The 21,746-nt window shown below is 36.9% G+C and overlaps 1 protein-coding gene across 1 annotated transcript in view; it reads right to left on the bottom strand.

Moving 5' to 3' along the window:
* Positions 1-21,746, bottom strand: part of FOXN3 (forkhead box N3) — a 244,485-nt gene that overhangs the window by 199,451 nt on the left and 23,288 nt on the right. Inside the window, exons 2-3 of the mRNA XM_083375499.1 lie at positions 12,963-13,020; positions 1,568-1,638 (exon numbers count right to left, since the gene is read on the bottom strand). The gene's annotated coding sequence lies outside the window, so the exon portion shown is untranslated. The remainder of the gene's footprint in view (positions 1-1,567; positions 1,639-12,962; positions 13,021-21,746) is intronic.

The raw sequence follows: 21,746 nt of genomic DNA, 5'->3' as shown, positions 1-21,746 counted from the left end.
CCATTCCATAAAGCTACAGCACTTGACATGCTCTCAGCATCATGTGACATTTAAAAAATAAGAAATAACTGGTATACGAGAAGACGTAAGCAGTTTAATACAGTTGCATACGGTTTAATACTGTAACATTGCAATTTTGCTGTTATAAAAGCAACCATCCTGTAGTGCTCCTCTGAGCAGAAATATATCACATAAATGAAGTACACTTGAAATTTAAAGACATGGTCACTAAACAGGACCTGAGCTTGCAACATAATTTCATTCATTCAGTTTTTGAATGGCAGAATTACAGGATTTTGAAATTGCTGTCCTTGCAATTGGTAAAAAGGGAAAAAGGCTGGGATGAAGGAGGGATGAAGATAATAGCAGCCAATTATTGTGCAACCTGTGGACATATCCACAAGTCTTAACACATCAAAAGCTTTCCAACTGATGAATCATGTATCTGGCGTTGGGGTGTTGTCATAACTGCTCTGAAACGGTATCACATGTTTTCTCTCAATAACCTGTTTGACTAGCAGAGTTCACCTCTCAGTTCACTGATGAGGAACAGAAGAACACCCCTTCTTTCCACAGCTGCTTCTTCATTTACCTAATGGCAAATTATATCACTTCTGCCTTAGGTCATGAGATAGATAAAAATATGTACAAAATAATGGATAAAGCAGAGGGAGTAGGATGCCCAAAGAAAACAAAACTTTTGTTGTAATATGGGAAGGGAAATTATACTATACTGTAGAGAAGTAGAAGGTAAATAAGAAATGGCCCTATGTCATAGCCCCAGGGCCTTCCAGAAACTTAGGATTTGGGTTCCTGTCAGCCCCAGCCAGCCTGCCAATGCTAACAGACTATGGGAGTTGTCTATCCAATATAGACCCCAAGTTGTCTACCCTATATAGCAGTGGTCCCTGGCCTTTCTAGCTCTGCAGATTGGCAGCAGCTGTGGGGGGAGGGAGGAAAGAGAGGATGGTTTCAAGCATGTGCCCACCACTTGTGCACATGGAGCTTCCACATTTGTCTGCCATTTGTGTAGCCTGGTTCCCAACAAGCCCTGGCCCTGGCCATGGGCTGGGGGTTGGAGACCCCTGCTATATAGCAGTGGTCCCTGGCCTTTCTAGCTCTGCAGATCAGCAGCAGCTGTGGGGGGAGGGAGGAAAAAGAGGATGGTTTCAAGCATGTGCCCACCACTTGTGCACATGGAGCTTCCACATTTGTCTGCCATTTGTGTAGCCTGGTTCCCAACAAGCCCTGGCCCTGGCCATGGGCTGGGGGTTGGAGACCCCTGCTATATAGCAGTGGTCCCTGGCCTTTCTAGCTCTGCAGATCGGCAGCAGCTGTGGGGGGAGGGAGGAAAGAGAGGATGGTTTCAAGCATGTGCCCACCACTTGTGCACATGGAGCTTCCACATTTGTCTGCCATTTGTGTAGCCTGGTTCCCAACAAGCCCTGGCCCTGGCCACGGGCTGGGGGTTGGAGACCCCTGCTATATAGCCATAACATAATAATTAAAGACAAAAATGAAATTAAATCTAGGTTTATTCTAAGGCGGCAATCCTACGCACACTTACCTGTGAGTAAACACCATATAACATAGTGGGACTTACTTCTGAGCAGACATGCATAAGATTGTATTGCATACCTTTAAAAGAAAAGAAAAGAAGATTCACTACAAGAAAACATTACTTCTCCTTTTTATTACTGTGCTGTTAATTTGTACTGATTCTGGTCCTTGCTTCTAACAGCAGTCTATTTCACTGAAGAAATTGTAATATTTTACATTGGATGTGTTTTGCCCAACATAGCATAAATTAGCCAACCATATTTTAAACCTAGTGTTGTGCATGACCAATCTTGTCTGCCTAATTGATGGTTCAGTATGTTGAGTAAATCCAGAAAATTTGGTTAATTAAGCATACTCAGTTGATGATGAATATGGATATCATGTAAACATAGCCATTTAATTAAAGGTAGTTTGAGGAGGCATCACTGTTTATGTATATAAATTCTCCCACCTTTGCCAAATAGGTTTTGTGGATTTTACACCAATGTAAAAACAATTAATCCTGAACCTCTGCCACCAATGTTGTTTATTTATGATTATAAACGACCAGAAGATATAACAATATACAAATGGAATAAATATTTAAAACTTAATGGTATAAAAGAAGGGCATAAGAAAGGTCCTTCAGTAAAACTTTCAATGGGAAAGATGGAAATCAGACTTCAGTTCTACATCTAGAAAAGATTTTTTTTCTGTATCTGATTTCCATATCTTATCTCCTCATTCATTTTTTTTATACTCTACTACAATTCTCACTTTTTCAAAATGTCAGCTTTATGAGTCTACCATCCACAGAACATTTTACCACCAAGAAGCATAACCAAATACTGTCATAAAGCAAATAAAAACATTAAATTGAAAATTACTGCCATTAGATGTAGTAATAGCCACCCATTTAAACAATTTCATGAGTAGCCAGGCTACCAGTGGCTATTCTTCGTAATGACTGTATACTACTTCATGTGTCATAGACAGTGTTCTGTAATCAGATACTGAGGAATGACAATATAAGAAGGCTGCAACTTTCTGTCTCTACTGGCTGGCCTACTCTAAATGACTTCTGTGTTTATATTCTGACATGGAGCTTTAATAAGTTCTCTATCTAGGTTTGCCATTTTTGTTCCAATCAGTATTTTTAAGACAAGCATGGGTTGTGGAAGTTATGGAGAAAATCTCTGCTCCTGGATTTATGTCTGTTGGGGCAACTATTGAAGTGAAAATATAAAAATGGCAACATTATATATATATATATATATATATATATATATATATATATATATATATATATATATATATATATATATATATATATATATATATATATTAATCTGTATTACAGTACAGATTAATCAAGATTGATAACATCATTAAGGGGCTGGTGGCTTCTCATTGCAGGTGATACGGAAGAAGTGGATTATCTTGAAAACATTCAAACTGGATTCAGAGCAGGCTAGGAACATCACAGACTCTCAATATACTCTAATCCCCATGCCCATGTTCAAATCATGTCTTAAATCCCATGCAAAATACTGGACAGGTTGGGGCCAATCTAATCTCAGGGGAAACACTTCCATAAGGCAGTAGCATCAACTGAGAAGGCTCACTTCCTGGGTTTTGCAAAATGACATTATTTAATGGAGGGGACCTGCATCATGCATAATGAGATAGGTTAAAAATGACTAGGAAGAAGCAGTCCAGCAAATAATCTGCCCCTGTACTGTTGTTGTTAGTTGCAAAGTCGTGTCCGACCCATTGCGACCCCATGGACAACGTTCCTCCAGACCTTCCTGTCCTCTACCATCTTCTGGAGTCACCCCTGTACTACAAAAGGTCTTATAGATGACAACCAGCACCTTGAGTTGCACCCAGAAGCACACTCTCAATCAATGCAGTTCTTAGAGCACAGAAATATCTGTACACTGTGATATATTCATAACTACCTCTGGTTCTACATTCTTCACCAGCTGTTGCTTCTGGATACTCTTCAAAGGCTGTCCAATGTACAGCACATTGCAGTAATCCCGCTCAAGTGGTGACTAAAACATAAGCAACCATGAGCAGAGCCTCTAGGTCCAAGAAGGGCACAATTGGTACACAAGGAGAAGTTGTTTGAAAGCCCTGTTGGCCATGACTGTCAATTGTTTCTTGTATAGGAGTTGTAAGTCTGGAACAACCCAACCCCCAGGTTGTTTATCTGATCCAGAACAAGAAATGGCAAATCCTTGGATCCAGAGAGCCCCTAAGAGCCATTGAGGTCTGTTCCTGACTCCCATAGCCTCTAGACACTGAGGCAGAACCTTCACATGATCAGCCAGAGACAGAGATGTAAAGCTGATTCTTCATCCCATGCCTGCACATGACCTCATCCTAAGGCTTCATGTAGATGATAAACTGGAATGGGGAAACACTGAGGTCTGAAGCAAAGCATGGACCATACATTAGATCTGTTCCCCTTATTAACATTCACTAGAACTGATCCTGGAGGAAATTAGATATCAAAAAGAGTTCATAGGAATACGAATGTAATCTCTCTGCAATTCCTTAAACCAACCCAGTATTTTTTTAATAAAGAGTTCTGAACACTTCCCTCTTAACATATTTTAATGTTTACCTATTTGAATTCATTTTAGCCTTTTTGAGTTTATTTCTTAATTTATAGGCAATTTAGAAGCTTGGTACTCCATAATACGAGGGCAATTCAGAAATAAACCTCTCGTTATCAATGACAGACACTCGCAGATACAGAAGTTTTATTATACACATTAGAAAACTACAACATTACATTACTTTTCTACATAATCACCATTCAAACTGTCATAACGTCTTACAAGGTTTGAAATTCCTTAGTAGTAGATGCTCGGCGTCAAATCTGGGCTATGGGAGTGGGTGTGTGTGATCAAAAACCAATACCACACCAGAAGTTGTGCCATAGAAAATCCCGCCAAATGTGAAGATGCCAAAGGAGAACTGCTAGTGAAGTTCATGGAGCATGGTTCGACCATCAGTTCAGAAGTCTACTGTGAAAACTCAGACAAGCCATCCACAACAAGCGTGAGGACATGCTGACTTGGTTCATGTTAATGCTTGCCCGCACACTGCTAGACACACCCAGGAACTTTTGAAGCAGGTATGTTGGGATGTTTTTGATCACCACCACCCCCATAGCCCAGATTTGGCGCCGAGTGACTACTACTAAGGAATTTCAAACCTTGTAAGACGTTATGACAAGTGCCTCAATATGAATGGCAATTATGTAGAAAAGTAATATAATGTTGTAGTTTTCTAATGTGTACAATAAAAGTTCTGTATCTATGAGTGTCTCATTGATAACCAAATGGAGGTTTATTTCCGAATTGCCCTCGTATATAAAGTCAAATATTAATTAATAATAATACTGTTATTAATAAGTAATTTAAATTAAAATTGCCCTCGTATATAAAGTCAAATATTAATTAATAATAATACTGTTATTAATAAGTAATTTAAATTAAAAGTCAAATAAATGCATACTAAAAGCATATATAAAAGCACTAATATAATCCCAATGCATTTATAATATCAAACTGATTCATGCGGCTGATTTAGCATAGAAAGTACCTTTTCTAAAATCTATCTTAGTTGGATAATTGGCTTGTCATTATTATTTTCTATATTCCCCAAAGAATCTGGGAAAGACTAGCTCATAAGATGACCATCAATCCCTGCCTCTAAATTTAGGATTAAAACCTGTGTAACTGTTGCCAGAGTAAGCAATGCAAAGCTAAATGCACCAGCAGCCTAACTGAAAATTAGATCACTTTTGCTGTTTTTATGTTGATATTTTTCCCTTTACTTCAAGCTCTTCTTTTCTATGTTTCAATTGTCTAATTTGGTCTCTCCTGACTACTCTGCTCTGCATTACTCAAATCATTCACTGCTGTTGTTACTGTCTCTATCATATGAAAGCCTTCTTTAAAATGTTTATACTGACTTTCTGCCTATTTCTGGAGCAGTATAAGCTCAAACGTGATACACTTGTACTCTCACTAGGCAGTCAGTATGATGGATAGAGCATTGGCAATGAAAGGGAGAAATCTAAGTGCAATCTTTCAATCTCACAGTTAAATAACCACTACTCCCTTTTCCACATTTCAGTTGCATTTCAGTTACCTGCCCATCAGTGTTTCTGGTATCACACAATCCAAATAAGGGAGCAAAAAGACCCAACGTTATGAATACATAATCTTGCCCACTTTCTCCAGCAAATTCCTGTTGCCCCTATCATAAGCACAAGAAGAGTGCTGGCATGGCTTCATTACTTTACTAAGCCTATCATTGTTTGTGAGATTTGTTCAGTGCTGCAAAGAATATTGTAATGGAGGAACTTGCTTTTTTCAGTATTTCTTTCTTTCTAGTTGATTTCCCTGGAGGGTAAAGAAATTGACAGGATTTTAGTATTTTAACAATATCGCTGATTAGATTGAGTAGGTTTTATCATATGCAGACCTTATGGGTTTGTTTGGCTGAATCTAATCAACTTCTCCTGCACCGACCCTAGCATGCTTTAAAAACAGAATCATTATCTACCACTCTGATTCAGTCTTCCCCAACTTGATATCTTTGAGATATGTTGTATTACCCTTCTTATCAATATCAGACATCAGGACTGCGTTGTAATTCTCAAGTTGGCATAGCACCATGAGAATGACTGATTAAGCACAGAGTGATGCATGTCTTTGTTTGGTTAAACAGGAATTATAGTTATAATATACTTATTGTACTTGTTTAGACAAATTAAGAGGAACAAGCCGGGTTAATTAGCTACCATTTGGAGGCATCTTGTTTCTCTGTCCAAAACTTGGTTAATAACAATCACATTTCATCCACATTTGGACACAGTGTGAAATCCTGTCAGGGAAATAATAGAAATGTCTATACTCATCATTCTGGCCAGAAGAAGAAGGGAAGACCATATTAGCTCAAATTTCTATATGTAATCAAATAATTGAAAACCTTGGATCTCTAACAGTTGGACCATAATATAGCCTAATTTATCCCTCACCACTATCCTAACCCTAAACTTGCTGATTGAGAATTATGGAAGTTGCTATCTAAAAGATCTGGACATCTAAGAGTAAGTCATACTGCCACACAATATATCATAGTTTAGAATTATATGAAAATATAAGAGTTACAAGGAAGTCTTATATTGATAAAAATAGGAAGTAGTTCCTTAAAAGAAGAATGAACCATATTCTCTTTGGAAATGGAAGTTGTACCATTTTATAGCATAGTCCCTGAGTGCCCTTTTCTATGAATACAGTGACATTATTTCTGGAGTATTAACCAAGAAATAAGTTTTGCATTTTCAATTTTAAAACATTATATAAAACAAACACCAATTCAAGTCCTAATTGATTTATCTGATATTCAGTCTTTTGTGAATTGTGTATATTATGCAAAAATACAAATTCAATTTATTTCTATAGGGTTATTTACTAATTTATGGGCTTTTTATTTCAACCTAAAACAAAACCTGACCATCAAACAGTCAATGATATTACATATTCAGTGTGGTGCATGTTTAGAGACAAAGACATAAAAAATAAGAACACATCCATCAAATTACTTAAATTCATTTGTTTCCAGAAGGTATTATTTGAAGCAGCTTATTATAATGCAAACCAAATCAGCATTATTTGTAAGATACAAAGAATATAAGAAGATATTATTTGCTTCTCTCTCCACATTTTTAATACCCGGAGGAAAAGCACATAACCTGAAGAATATAAGGAAGTGAAATATCACTATTATAGTCAAATGAACATAAAATGCTATAGCACCTCAGGAAAGTATGTCAGATATTTAAGTTTTAAGAGGCTGGTGGAATAGGAAGGACCAAGGCAAATGTTCCATGTATAATATCAGAAATAAATGAAATGAACAGTCATGGGTAACACAATGGAGAAGAAACATGCATACTATCCTAAATCTTATAGTAGGGAAGAGCAATCCATAACTCCAAGGATGCGTTTAGTCACACCTTTCTGGCAGGGTCCATGATGCCTCTCTAATTGAACCCTGAGGCAGCAAAACACAGGAAAGTTGAAATGTAAATTTAAAACAAGCTTAATACAGTTGAATTTGATGCCTGTTGAAATATAGTAACTTTTCATTATTTTCAATTTAATATGGGATTAAATTCATTCAGAAGAATTGCTTGATAGTGAGATGGGCAGTATATAAATTTAATAAATAAATAAATCTACTCCAGGTCTTGCCACTAATAGCTAAACACTATTTAATACACTTAATATTTTTGCTTGCGTGATCACCTGCCAGATACATGGTGCAGAAACATCTGACTGGTCATTCTGAGAAGAAATATGGACTTCTAGGTAGATCAACAGCCTGCTTTAAAAATTAATAACCTACTAAGTAGATGCTAAAATTATACAATCATTCAATGATAGTTGAGAAAGGATCTTTATAAGCTATTTCAAACTTTTTTACTTTGAAATATCAGTTTAGAACCAATCCTTCCAACATTACACATCTCTATGTATTTCTGGCAGACAACAAAAAGTCTCCTTCATTTTCCATATATTGCTCCTCTAAAGTAGATATGGGGTCATGCAGGGGATACAGTGAGGAGAATGAGTCTATTCCAATGCTTGATCCATTTTATAAAAATGTAGATACAATTGGAGTGAAGTGTACCTTCAGCCTGTATGGTTAGTTTATGGTTCACTAGGTTGTACTAACCAAGAAAATTGGATCAAGCAAATCATGCATAGTTTAACCATGAATAATCATATTATGCAAAATAGCCTGTATATTATGTATCCCATGACCAAATATAACAAAAAAATAGTGCCAAATGCATATTTGCATTCAATATTTTAATATTATATCAGGACTATTTTTATAGTACGGATAAATGTGTGTTTATGTGTGTGCATGTCTGTATATATGGATTGTATTCTTACAAATTTACGGTCAACAAAGTGAGGAAAAAAAGAAACTGATAAGAGGTAGAATCCTTCAATTTTGCTGATGAAGATAACTCAACTTTCTGTGCAAAAGCTAAAAGGCAAGTATAAGAATGAAGCACCTGAGATAGATGAGCCATTGTAGAATCACTGACTCTGAATTCATTTATTTACATCAAATATTTTTTCCTGAAAAGCCAGAGGATGAAATAAAATGAGAGAAGTGAAATGTGATACGACTTTCTTTCAGATAAAAGTAATAAAATCAAATTTGTAGACTAATGCGTGATAAGCACTCTTGGAAAGGAAATACATGATTGTCTGTTACACAAAACAAGCAGTATTTTCTGATGAAGGGAGGGAAGAAGGGAGGGAGGGAAGGAGGAAGAGAGAGAGAGAGAATCAGTGCCTGTCCTCAAGCTACTGCAAAATTCCTGGAGTAAAAAAAAAATCTCCCACTCCAACAGAAAGAGAAAAAAGAAAATATCCAGGCAGCCCGAAGCTTTGCAAGTGACTTGAATCTATTAAACAGAAGAGGAAAACTCACAGAATTTTTGTTTTACTTTGTTTACTTCATCTGGATCATTGATGGGGAAATACAGATTTCTCAAGCTAGCATTCACCTTAACAAAACTTACTAGGGCAATTAAAGTCCAAAAGTTGCGTTAAGGAATGAAGTAATCAGGAACTAGCTTCTGCTTATGCTCTACCAACTTCCAAAGTTTCTGTATGAAAACGAACTCCATAGCTCAGCCGAGCTGGAAGTAAATTCACCCAACTGCCAAGATAGACCATTATATGAGAGTGCAAGACTACATAGCCAATCTCTGACTTATGAAAGTATTCTTATTCTTGGTAAGTAGATGTAAGGATTGCACTTTCTGAAAAGAATATATTATATGCTGTTACTAGTTTGAAGGGTGATCATTTTTATTTTGAGCATTTATCAGATAAGATAAACTAGGCTAGGCTAGGCTAGGCTAAGCTAAAGAACACACACAAGGTTTGGTGCATTTATTTTTATCTGAATACATATCATTTTTGAATGGGACAAGTATTTTAAAGGCTTTCTTTAAATGCCAGATATCACTTACTGAAAATGAATTAATAAACTTTAGGGCTGTAGGGAAAGTCTATGTCAAGATAAGCTGAAGTCCTGGTGACTTCACAACTAAGCACCCACATACATTCTATTCAATGTGAAAGTAACTTAATTTTGACTTCTTTGCTTCCTAGGTTGGTCTAAACCTCTGGGATTCCCTGATATTCTCTCATCAAAATCCTAGCTAGGCCTAACACTGCTTAGCTTTTCAAGATCCGTAATGGTCAATTAGGTGCTGCCACCTGGTATAGATTTTAGGGCTATAAACATCTAAAATAATCTGTCCAAAACAATACACACCTTCAATAAAGAAAACAGATATTCTCTCTCTCTCTCTCTCTCTCTCTCTCTCTCTCTCTCTCTCTCTCTCTCTCTGTCTCTCTCTCTCTCTCTCTCTCTCTCTCTCTCTCTCTCTCTCTCTCTCTCCCTCTCTCCATCCATCCACCATACACATTCCTTTGGCATCGTGATGTTCTCCTCCCATTTTGAAGGCCATCCCTAATCCAACAGGCTTTCTAGATGCATTGAGATAATGCTCCAGAATAACTATAAGGCTGGGAATTCTGCAGGTAGTAACCATAGTACCACTGTAGACCCAAGTCATGTATAACTGAATGATGATATTAAAAGAAAACATAATGACTAGTGAAAGGGTTTGCACTTTTACTGATATCAATTATAAATGTCAAGACTCTAGAAAGGGTACAGACAAGAGCAACAAAGATGATTGGGGGACTGGAGGCTAAAACATATAGGGAATGGTTGCTGGAATTGGGTATGTGTAGTTTAACGAAGAGAAGGGTGAGGGGTGACATGATAGCAGTGTTCCAATATCTCAAGGGCTGCCACAAAGAAGAGGGAGTCAAGCTATTCTCCAAAGTACCTGAAAGCAAGACAAGAAGCAGTGGATGGAAACTAGTCAAAGAGAGAAGCAACCTAGAACTAAGGAGAAACTTCCTGACAGTTAGAACAATTAATCAGTGGAACAACCTGCCTCCAGAAGTGGTGAATGTTCCAACATTGGAAATTTTTAAGAAGAGACTGGACAGCCATTTGCCTGCAATGGTATAGGGTTTCCTGCCTGAGCAGGGGGTTGGACTAGATGACCTCCAAGGTCCCTTCCAACAACTACTACTTCTTCTTCTTCTTCTTCTTCTTCTTCTTCTTATTATTATTATTATTATTATTATTATTATTATTATTATTATTATTATTATTATTAATGTTTAATGGATTTCAATAGTCAATTGCCATAAATAACAATATCTTCTCTCCAGATTTATTGATGTAAATGAGGGTTGAGAGAGTTAAACTGAATGGTACATTTTTGATGTCTAACGACCTCAATCTTTTGGAACTAATTGCTCTCTGAATTGCTATATGACAGAAGCATAAAACCTTCTCAAGTTCAGGAACCCATAGTTCTACACAGGGGCCACTTTCCAAAAAGTAATGTATAGGTTCAAGATAAAAATTAAATTTGGTTTGATTTCATTTACATCTAATATAAATTTAATTAGTTAATTATAGTAGTAAGATTAAAATTCATATCCTGACAGCAGCTAATCTCTGTAGTCTAATCTAGAGATCCTAGTTTGCATACAATACTATAAACAGGCTTGGAGTAAACCTTGTTTTTTAATGAACTTAATGCACACTACCGAAATTGCACCTTGTTCTTTCACTTAGCTATGAATGCTGCATAGAGTGTGAGCAACCTGGCCACACCATCTTTATTTTACCAAAAAGTGTAACAAGAAAGCCTGATTTGACCAAAACCATGACAGATAGCAAAATCTATTTCCTGATGACCATAGCATATGGTGGATTGTAATCTGGATTATTGGTGGCATAATCTATAAAGAATATAAATTAGTAAAATAATTAATGAAAGAAAATGTGATATGTTGTGTTTATATGAAAATGGAGGAAAGTTTATAGAAGTTAAATAAGTGGATCTGATCTTCTGGAGTGGGGTGATGAACACATGCTGTTAAATGAAGATATATAGTTCACAATAATTATGAATCAAAAGGCAAACCTATGTTAGAAAATATTGTTTGGCATCATCTAGGCTGTGTATTTGTATAAAATTAAGAATCATAGGCTGATCATAGTTGTATTTTATATTCCAGTGAACAGTAATAATGGAACAACCAGAGATGAGTTTTGTGGGAATAATACAATATTCTAAATGAATGCAATTCAGAGGGGAAAATTTCTCTGCCAGATGACATGAATGGCTGATGGGAATGAGATGATAGAGTACAGAAACAGCTATTGGTTCATTCAGAAACCCAAGAATGAATAAGAATGGTGAATGTTGAGTGTCTGTTTAGCAAAAGCTCTAGTTGGTTAAGGCACAAATATATTCATATGCTCCTATGGCAAAGGAATGAATATGGATGTAATATAAATTATAAAAGATTGACAGAATTAGTAAAGAATAAAATAATGTTGACAGATTTTGAATGTGGGGCAAACCATTTGTTGGTAAAATCGAGAGTAAATCTTGGGGAAAACAGATATGGAAGAAAAGCAAATTGAAATGAGAATGAGAATGCAACAATTGTAGGAAGGAAAAGAACAAATCTTATATGGAAAAGCATGATAAAATAGATTAATCTTCCAAAAGAATGAACAAAATGTGGACAAAAGAAAATGTAGAAGCTGATTGGAACAGAATGAAAAGAATTATGTTACAATGTGACATAGAAGTACATGGAATTACACTAAAGGGAATTATGAAAAAGAATACAAGCAAGAGTTTAGAAAATGAATGAAGAAATTTTAAATTGGACAGGTGCTAATAGAAATATAGTGCATACATGTGGACTGGGAACTGGAAACTGAACATTTGTTAAAGACATTCTGCCCATTTTACAGTGTTATGTGGCAGTAGATTTGGATATATGGGAGCAACATAAAATGCACCAGCAATGGAGCATTTACTGTAACTGTGTGGTCAAACAAAAACAGTAAATTAATGTGAAGTGAATATGAAAGAGTTATGAAAGAACAACAGTGAGGTAGTTTGGTCATATAGAGAATGAATGAATGAATGAATGAATGAATGAATGAATGAAAATTGAATTGTAAAATATGTAAAGGAAGAGTTAAGGGTTAAAAAAACACAATTGCATGGAATTGATGAGATTTTGAGAATAAAGAAAGGTGAGAAGTTTAAAGAAAAAATGCAATGTATTAAACAGTATATGGGTATAATAAAGCAAGGACAGTTTGCAAGGACTGAAATTTGTAGAGAAGTATAGTGAATGGTGTCAGTTTAAATTATATTTAGATTTGTTTTCTTTTTTCTCTTTAATCACCTTTCATTTCAGTGGCTGCCTTTTCCACTTTTCTTCATGCAGCACAGCATTATTTACCCTGAATAGAAATAGCATGGTGAATGTATATGCATAATGATTACACTGCAGTCATTTATTCTGCCAAATTAAAAATTGCACTCGGTGGCAGCTTTTGAGTCTGGCTTTCTGGGACCAGAGCTAATCCCAGAATCTTAGACTTGTTGGGTTGTACACCTGGGTTATAAACAGAGACATCCTTTTTTGAAATATTATTTGTCAGGGTGTGGTTATAAGAGAGGTAGTAAGGTGCCAGTACATGTTTATTCCAAGTATTTAATACTGTTTCCAATTATAAAAAAAATCCTAAAGTGGTTTACAACAGCTATGACAACATTAACAATACAGTACGAAGAACTAAAACCAAAACCAAAATTAAGTGTTAGAAATATTATTAAAGAGAGAAGGCCAACACAGCTGAATTTTTAAAAAATGACTAAAACATGTCAGCCCTGGGGATTGTTGTTCCCCAGAAAGGAGATCATTCATCAACATAGATGCCATTCCACAGACGTTCACCTATGCGTCATCACCATGAAATCTATAAATAATGTATTTCACTTTGGAATTTCAAGTAACATGTCTTGAATGAAAGTGTTTTCTCGGGAGTCATTGCTTTATGTATACAGGAAGTCTTCATTCAGAGATCACTCATTCGGCAACAGTTCAAAGTTACAATGGTGCTGAATTGGAAGACTTAGGACCTCATAGTTGTGGCCATTGCAGTGTCTCCACAGTCATGTGATCGCCATTCGGATGCTTGGCAACTACCTCACAATTCTACTTGCAGCATCCCATGATCATGTGATCATCATTTGCAACTTCTACTGCCTGCTTATGGCAAGCAAAGTGAATGGGGAAGCCCTCCAGAGATCAAAAAATGGCAATGATACGACATCTAATGACTGTGCGAGATTCACCTAACAGCGACTGCAACTGCCATTGTAAGACAGCACACTCATATGTGGCAAATCTATGTGATCTATGGAAGGGTGAGGAAACAATTGAAGATGGAAGATTACTTAAGTCTTCTCTAAATGGAACTTAACTTTGTCTCCTGTTTTATAATTTCTATACAGATAGTCCACGACTTACAACCACAATTGAACCCAAAATTTCTGTTGCTAAACGAAACATTTGTTAAGTGAATTTTGCCCCATTTTTACGACTTTTTTTACCACAGTTGTAAGAGAATCACTGCAGCTGTTAAGTTAGCAACATGGTTGTTAAAAGAATCTGGCTTCCTCATTGACTTTGCTTGTCAGAGGGTCACAAAAGGGGATCACATGACCCCCAGGACACTGCAACCATCATAAATATGAGTCAGCTGCCAAATTTTTGAATTTTGATCACATGACCATGGGAATACTGCAATGGTGGTAAGTATGAAAAACAGTTTTGAGTTACTTTTTTCAGTGCCTCTGTAATTTCAAATGGTCACTAAATGAACAGTTCTAAGTCGAGGACTACTTGTTTTTCACATATACATCCACTGACTGACCCAACTCCTCTCCTCTCCCTTAGGATTTTTCACTTCTCTTCTGAAGAAAAATGTTCTGCCTGGGCACTTTCTATTAAAATGTTGCTTAATATTCAATATTAAATATATCATGCTTAATCAGTCAAATTTCAGAACAAGATAAGCAACCAGGATTCTAGGATTGCCTATCTATTTTCCTAAATGCAGTTTACGTACTTTTTGCATTTAAAGTGCCAAGAGATGTCTATGTATAAATATAAATATGTATTACATCAGTCATCTAGACCATGATCAAATCATTGAGTACATTTGTTAATATAGGTAATCCTGGACTTAACAACCAAATGTAGGGCCAGAACTTCCCTCACTAAGCAATGCCATTTAGTCAGTCATCCCTGATTTTATGACTTTTTGCCACTGTCATTAAGAGAATCATATAGTTACTAAGCAAATTTGGCTTTCCCCCTTGACTTTCCTTGAACACTCCCTTGGAAGGTTGTAAGCGGGGACCACATGACTTCATTGTAAATACATGCTGGTTGCCAAGAGCCCAAAGTTTGATCACATGACTGTGAGGATGCTGCAGAGGTCCTAAGGACAGATTGTAAGTCACTTTTTTAGCACTGTTGTATGATCGTAAGTTGAAGACTGCCTGTTTGTCTAAGTTTCTGCATTTCATCTAGAGCCCTGTTCAATGCAACACTCTTCATAGGAAGTTTATTCAGATTATGCTAATTAGGTCAGAGATTGCAACCTCATGTAGCTACATTTTTCTCTAGAACAGTGGTACTTAAACTGTTTGATTCCATTACTCTCTCACACACAAAAAACAGACTGTTGTTCTATACAATGTCTTGGTAGCAAAGTCACAAACTAGATCCTTGCAATTCCAAGGAGTTTAAAATTGCTTCATATGCCCAAATTATTGCCATTTTAAGAACCACCACCAATATGAGCTGAAGACCAGCAGCAGCCACATCCCATTGTTTAGAATAGAGAAGATGGAGGTTGGCTGAAGGTAAGGAAGGACATACCACAATCATCTGTGTACAATCTACTATAATGGTAAACTTAAGAAGGTAATTCAGATAAGGGACTTAGTAGCTTGCTCACTGATTTTTGCCATTCTGCTGCAGCACTAAGATTGTTGTCATTACCAGAAATATATTTTGCTGCAAAAATATATTGATGATGGTTAAAAAGGTAAAGGTAAAGGTTCCCCCGCACATGCGTGCTAGTCGATTCCAACTCTAGGGGCCGGTGCTCATCTCCGTTACAAAGCCGAAGAGCCAGCGCTTGTCCAAGGACATCTCCGTGGTCATGTGGCCGGCATGACTAGACGCCAAAGGCGCACGGAACGCTGTTACCTTCCCACCGTAGTGGTCCCTATTTTTCTACTTGCATTTTTATGTGCTTTCGAACTGCTAGGTTGGTAGAAGCTGGGACGAGTAACAGGCGCTCACTCTGTTACGCGGCACTCGGGATTCGACCCGCCAAACTGCCAACTTTCTGATCAACAAACTCAGCATCCTAACCCACTGAGCCACCGCGTCCCTGGTGATGATGGTTAAGGACTATTATAAAAACATGGAAGTTCATGTTTGAACCAGTCAGTCTCTCTCTCAGCCAACTTCCTTTCCTTTGCTGGAGGAAAAAACGGGAGAAGAATGTGCTATACAGAGCCTAAACACAAACACACTCACACACACACACAAATAAAGACTGCAGACGTACTTCACAAAGGGAGACCTAAGTGCACAACTTAATAGCATGAGTAATGTATCTCTTGATGCACTTGGCTAGTTTATTTAACAAGTGCAAATTAACTTCAATTATTCTTGATGCTCCTTAGTGCCAACCATCTTTTGGTTTAACATATCCTGCAAAAGTGATATGTTTTATTTCTGCAAGTAATATGATTAATCATTATTTTTTCTCAGTTAGCACATTTGTCTTATTGTCTTTACAATAACAATGCTCTTATTTTGGATTACAACCCTAGTATTTTCTATTTCAGTATGTAAACCCCTTCCTAGGGTGCATAGCATTCCATCTCTTAACTGAATACAAACAAATCATGGGTTTACTGTAATATTAATGTATAAAAGTGTTAATTAGTATACCAGTGCAAAAGGTGGTTTATATAAATTGCAGCTTTAGAAGTATTTCACATAAATTTACTTACCGTATATATTTTTCTACTATAGCTTTAACTTGAGTTAAATCTCCTCCCTGAGTTTAACCCAAAATTACTCAGTAAATTTCTGAGATTGCCCACAATGATCAGCTGTGGCCTTTTCAGGGGCCCAAGAGATGCCATTCTGTTCCATAAATATACCATGTGTTGAATCTGTAATCCTCCTTTATCATGCTTCTATAATTCCCAGCAATCTAGCTAGCCAGGCCCATTGTGAGAAATACTGAAGAGCCGTGTATCTATACATCTATGAAATAGCACACAGTGTAGTTCCAACAGAGGACAAAGCTGCAGCTGTTGCTGCCGCTTTGATGGTGGTCAAATTATATTTTTAAAAGAGACCTAGAATTGAAGACACATACTTCAGATTAATACAACAGTCTCTGAGTGCTTGGGAAGAATCTGTCTCATCATTCTAATAAGCAAAGTGTTTTTCCCACCATCGCTTTAACATGGGATCAGAAGATTAAAAAAAATTCACAAGTATGATAAATGCTGGGGGACAATTGCTGAATTCTGTGAAAGGAAAGGTTGTTATGCTGACCAAAGAAATAAAAAGATAGCAACAAAAATTGTGCATCACTTTTATAGATCAACTCAACTAATGCGCAGGTGTGAAATTCCTCCACAATTCTTTATCAGGCACAATGAAGGTAAATACAGCCAAAGAAAGGTGCTGTAAGTGGTGGCTGACATTTAAGCCTATATTTAGTTACCGCTGTAATTAACCATAGATATTAAATTTAGGCTGAATTAGGCGCTGAACTATTTTGTGTTGTATCTAGAACTCTGCCAAGCGATCCTGGGATGACCCACCTTTCAAAAAATAATATAAATTCCAACTGCTAATGCAGTATTCTCTTTGCATAAATGAAGATGCTTTTTTTAAAAAAATCCTAAACTCTGACTAATGGTACTGGCAGAGAAGCAATTTTTTTCCTCTCTCTGGTGAGTTTTATCAACTGTGTTTTCATTTAGTCATGCAACCCTTTTCCAGAGATTTCTGATCAATAAGCAAGTAGTACATCCAAAGAAAATGAAATCTCACTTGGAATTCTTGGGAAGTGTAAAGGTAGAGAAAAGCTTGTTTAACCTCACATGGCAGCTTCATGTAAACATGGCAATGTGTGCTGATGTCAACCATATCACAGAATAACTTGTTTGGGGAACAAAAAATTATGTTTACCACTTATCTTAAATTTATTTTAGTAACTTTAGAAACACACACACACACACACACACACACACATTATATGTATAGGTAAGCTTGCAGACACACATACACAGATATATATAAATACATAGGTGGTCCTCCCTTTAATGAAAGTAAGGAATAACCCTCACTCCTGCTTTGGCTTTTCTACATTTCAAATTTAGATACCACCGTCCATGTTTAATTATGTCATTCCTAGAAAAGGTCAAAACAAAAAAAAAGGCAAGCTTCAAAGCTGTCCTTGATCCAAAGTGCTCAAAGTCAGGTGCAGTTCTACCAACAACAGATCTGGCCTAAAATGTTTACAAAAAGGGGAATGAGTATTAATTATATCAACTTTACTTTTTCGGTTCACCTGTCCTGGAATGCTCTGCATGTCTGAAGTTAATCAACGTGAAAGGTATGTATGACCAGAAAGCTGTAGTTTTCTGCTTCTTTTGAAACAGCAACATTTACTAACAGAAAACGTTTCCAGAGTTTGTATCACCCTCTGAATAATATCAAATGTGGACAAGACATAATTAAATATCTACAGATAAATTGGCTGAACTTTCAAATAATAAACAAGGTGTCTTTCTCATAGTTCAAGAAAGTACTGTTTTTGCCCACTTGCGTGACAGAATCTTGCTGATTTTGCACCATTGTACCACTCAATTTGCAGTTCTCCAAAACATTTTAAATACAACTCTCAGCCCAAAATGTTTACTCACCCTTCATCTACAGCAGAGTAGGTGCAGGGAAATAGCAGCTTTCCTTAATCAGTTTTTATTAAACCTAATACCATTCATTTGGTTTTTAATTTTATTTCCCATTATCTCTCAGTATTTGGAATATTTGATTTTTTTTAACCATCTTGTTGATTGCGTTGTATTTCAAGTGAATGGAGAAATAATGAAGGAATGCAGCCCTGGACTTAAAGAAAATATCAGATTTTTTTTTTTAAAAAAGAAATCTGCCAGGGTCCAAACCAGTAACATTTTTATTCAGAAGGTAAAAGCCACAGCTGCTATTCTATTTTAACATTGCTGCTAAAAGGAAAGTCTGGAAGATATTAGAGATCAGACCAATTATTTATTCAATTAAGAGATGTTCCTTCTTCTGTGAAATAGCCAATGAATTGCTGGAGTTAGCCTGTAAGGAAATAAAGTGTTCCAACCAAAATCGACAGGAAATACTCAATAAATGGAAATGGTGCTTTATAAACACAATAGAAAAGCACAACTAGAGGTCACTTCCCTGGTAATTAGAGGGTGAATGCAAGGTGACTATTATTTTTTTTCTGTTTTGACATTATTATTTTTCTGTTTACAGATAATGATTGCTGGCCTACTTTGGCAATGGTGCAACAGGGCAGTGTGTATAAGCTTCAGGTCACTAACTCCATTTTCTGTAATGAGTTATTTATTCATCAAATTTATATGGCTACCCATCTTACAAAAAAGTGACTCTGGGTGATATACAACAAAACTATAAAAGTTTTTTTTTTAAAAAAAATCCATTAAAAATTAAACATTGTGATTAAAAGCTAGGAGATGGTAGCAAATTTCAACAACCATGGAGTAACCTCAGTACATTGGTCTCCTGGGGCTTGATAACATAACCAGGTTTTGAGGGACTTCTGGTAAACCAACAGGAATTGAGTCAGTCTCACTTTGTGGGTGGGGCGGGAGAGGATGTTCCATAAGACGAGCAGAAAAAGCCTACATCCTAGGTCTTATTAAGTGTACCTCCCTACCAAATTATTTATTTAACAAAACTTAGATGCTGCCCATCTCACAGATGGCATAGCATTCCTCTTCTGCTGGATCTGATGGGATGGGCTGATGCTTCTTACATCACCCATGAGTTAAATGGCAACCATTTGCAGCACAGAATTTGCTCAATATGTGTATCTCTACAATTTACTACCCTGATTTTCCACCTATTTATATGTATAAAACAATCTTCCTACTGCATAGATACCAAAATTTTGGGTGGGGCAGTCAGGATGTGGTACACTTGTCTCCAGTTTCTTAATATAATTCTAATTAATAAAGGAAGTTAAAGACCTAATAATACCCATAATAGCCCAAGTTAGTGTAGAACTAGCTTTTGTGCCTGTATCTGCCTTTTCAGTTTTTCTAGTGTTTAAATTGAAATGACTAGATACAAGAAAAAGAATCGCTGCACAACAAGCTCAAGTCACACTATCTCTATGTTGATCTTACTTCCTGGAAATTAGATAAACCAAGATCTTTCCTCTCACATTACAGAGGTGGAATCCTCAACTTGAGGGCCTAATACCATTTGTTATTAAATCTGTTGTTTTTTTAAAGCCCTTGACTCTACAAGAAAGACGGAGTGCAAATCTAATGGAACAAGCTAATCTCAAGGAAGGTCTATTAAATTCAAATTTGTCAGGTTTCATTACTTCCAGTACTTATCCTCAATGATAGTAATTTCTAAGATCATTTTATTATTCACTATATTACAATGCTGCACTGCTGATGACCCTGTTTCTTCAACAACAAAGATCACATTTTGCTGAACTCATAATTGCCTTGAAATCCTAACAACTGTCACTCCTCCAGTCTAGTTCCAAATGGAGAAATTAGCACTGCAAACTAATGCAGGTTTAGAAATCTGAAATAGGAACTCAGCCTCCATCTTTTCTGTGCCATTTTGCTCATGGAAGAGTAATTGCTGAGTTAGTTGGTAGAATTAAACATGATGATCATAAGTCTTGCCAAAAATCAAAAGAAGAGCATCAACCCATTCATAAAAGGACACAGATTTGTACAATATCGGAGTGCATTCATTTGCCAATAAGGGCAGCCACGGGGAAGAAGGTGTGAACTTATTATCCAAAGTACCCTAATGTAAGACAAAACCAATGGAGGAAAGTACATTTTACAATGAGAGAGCCAAACTTAAAATAAGAAGGAATTTTGTTGTTGTTGTTGTTGTTAGTTGCAAAGTCATGTCCGACCCATCACAACCCCATGGACAACTTTCCTCCAGGCCTTCCTGTCCTCTACCATCTGCTGGAGTCCATTTAAGCTCACGCCTACTGTTTCAGTGACTCCATCCAGCCACCTCATTCTCTGTTGTCCCCTTCTTCTCTTGCCCTCAATCTTTCCCAGCATGAGGCTCTTCTCCAGTGAGTCGTTCCTTCTCATTAGGTGGCCAAAGTATTTGAGTTTTAGCTTCAGGATCTGGCCTTCTAAAGAGCAGTCAGGGTTGATCTCCTCTAGGACTGACCGGTTTGATCGCCTTGCAATCCAAGGGACTCGCAGGAGTCTTCTCCAGCACCATAGTTCAAAGGCCTCAATTCTCTGGCGCTCAGCCTTTCTTATGGTCCAGCTTTCACTGCCATACATTGCAACTGGGAAGACCATAGCCTTGACTATACGCACTTTTGTTGACAGGGTGATGTCTCTGCTTTTTAGTGTGCTGTCTAGATTTGCCATGGCTTTCCTCCCCAGGAGTAAGCGTCTTTTAATTTCTTGGCTACAGTCCCCGTCTGCAGTGAACTTGGAGCCCAGGAAAATAAAATCTGTCACTACCTCCATTTCTTCCCCATCTATTTGCCAGGAATTGAGAGGGCCGGATGCTATGATCTTGGTTTTCTTAATGTTAAGTTTCAACCCAAGTTTTGCACTCTCCTTCTTCACACGTAACACAAGGCTCTTTAGTTCTTCTTCACTTTCTGCCATTAGAGTGGTATTATCTGCATATCTTAGGTTGTTGATATTTCTTCCGGCAATCTTAATTCCAACTTTTGATTCATCTAGCCCTGTCTTTCTCATGATGTGCTCTGCATATAAGTTAAATAGGCAGGGTGACAGTATACAGCCTTGCCGGACTCCTTTATCCAAA

This window comes from Vipera ursinii (genome assembly GCF_947247035.1).
Source record: "Vipera ursinii genome assembly, chromosome: 1".
In the NCBI taxonomy this organism is placed as follows: domain Eukaryota; kingdom Metazoa; phylum Chordata; class Lepidosauria; order Squamata; family Viperidae; genus Vipera; species Vipera ursinii.
Note: the sequence above shows the minus strand (reverse complement) of the source record. Positions and strands in the feature narration are given on the sequence as shown.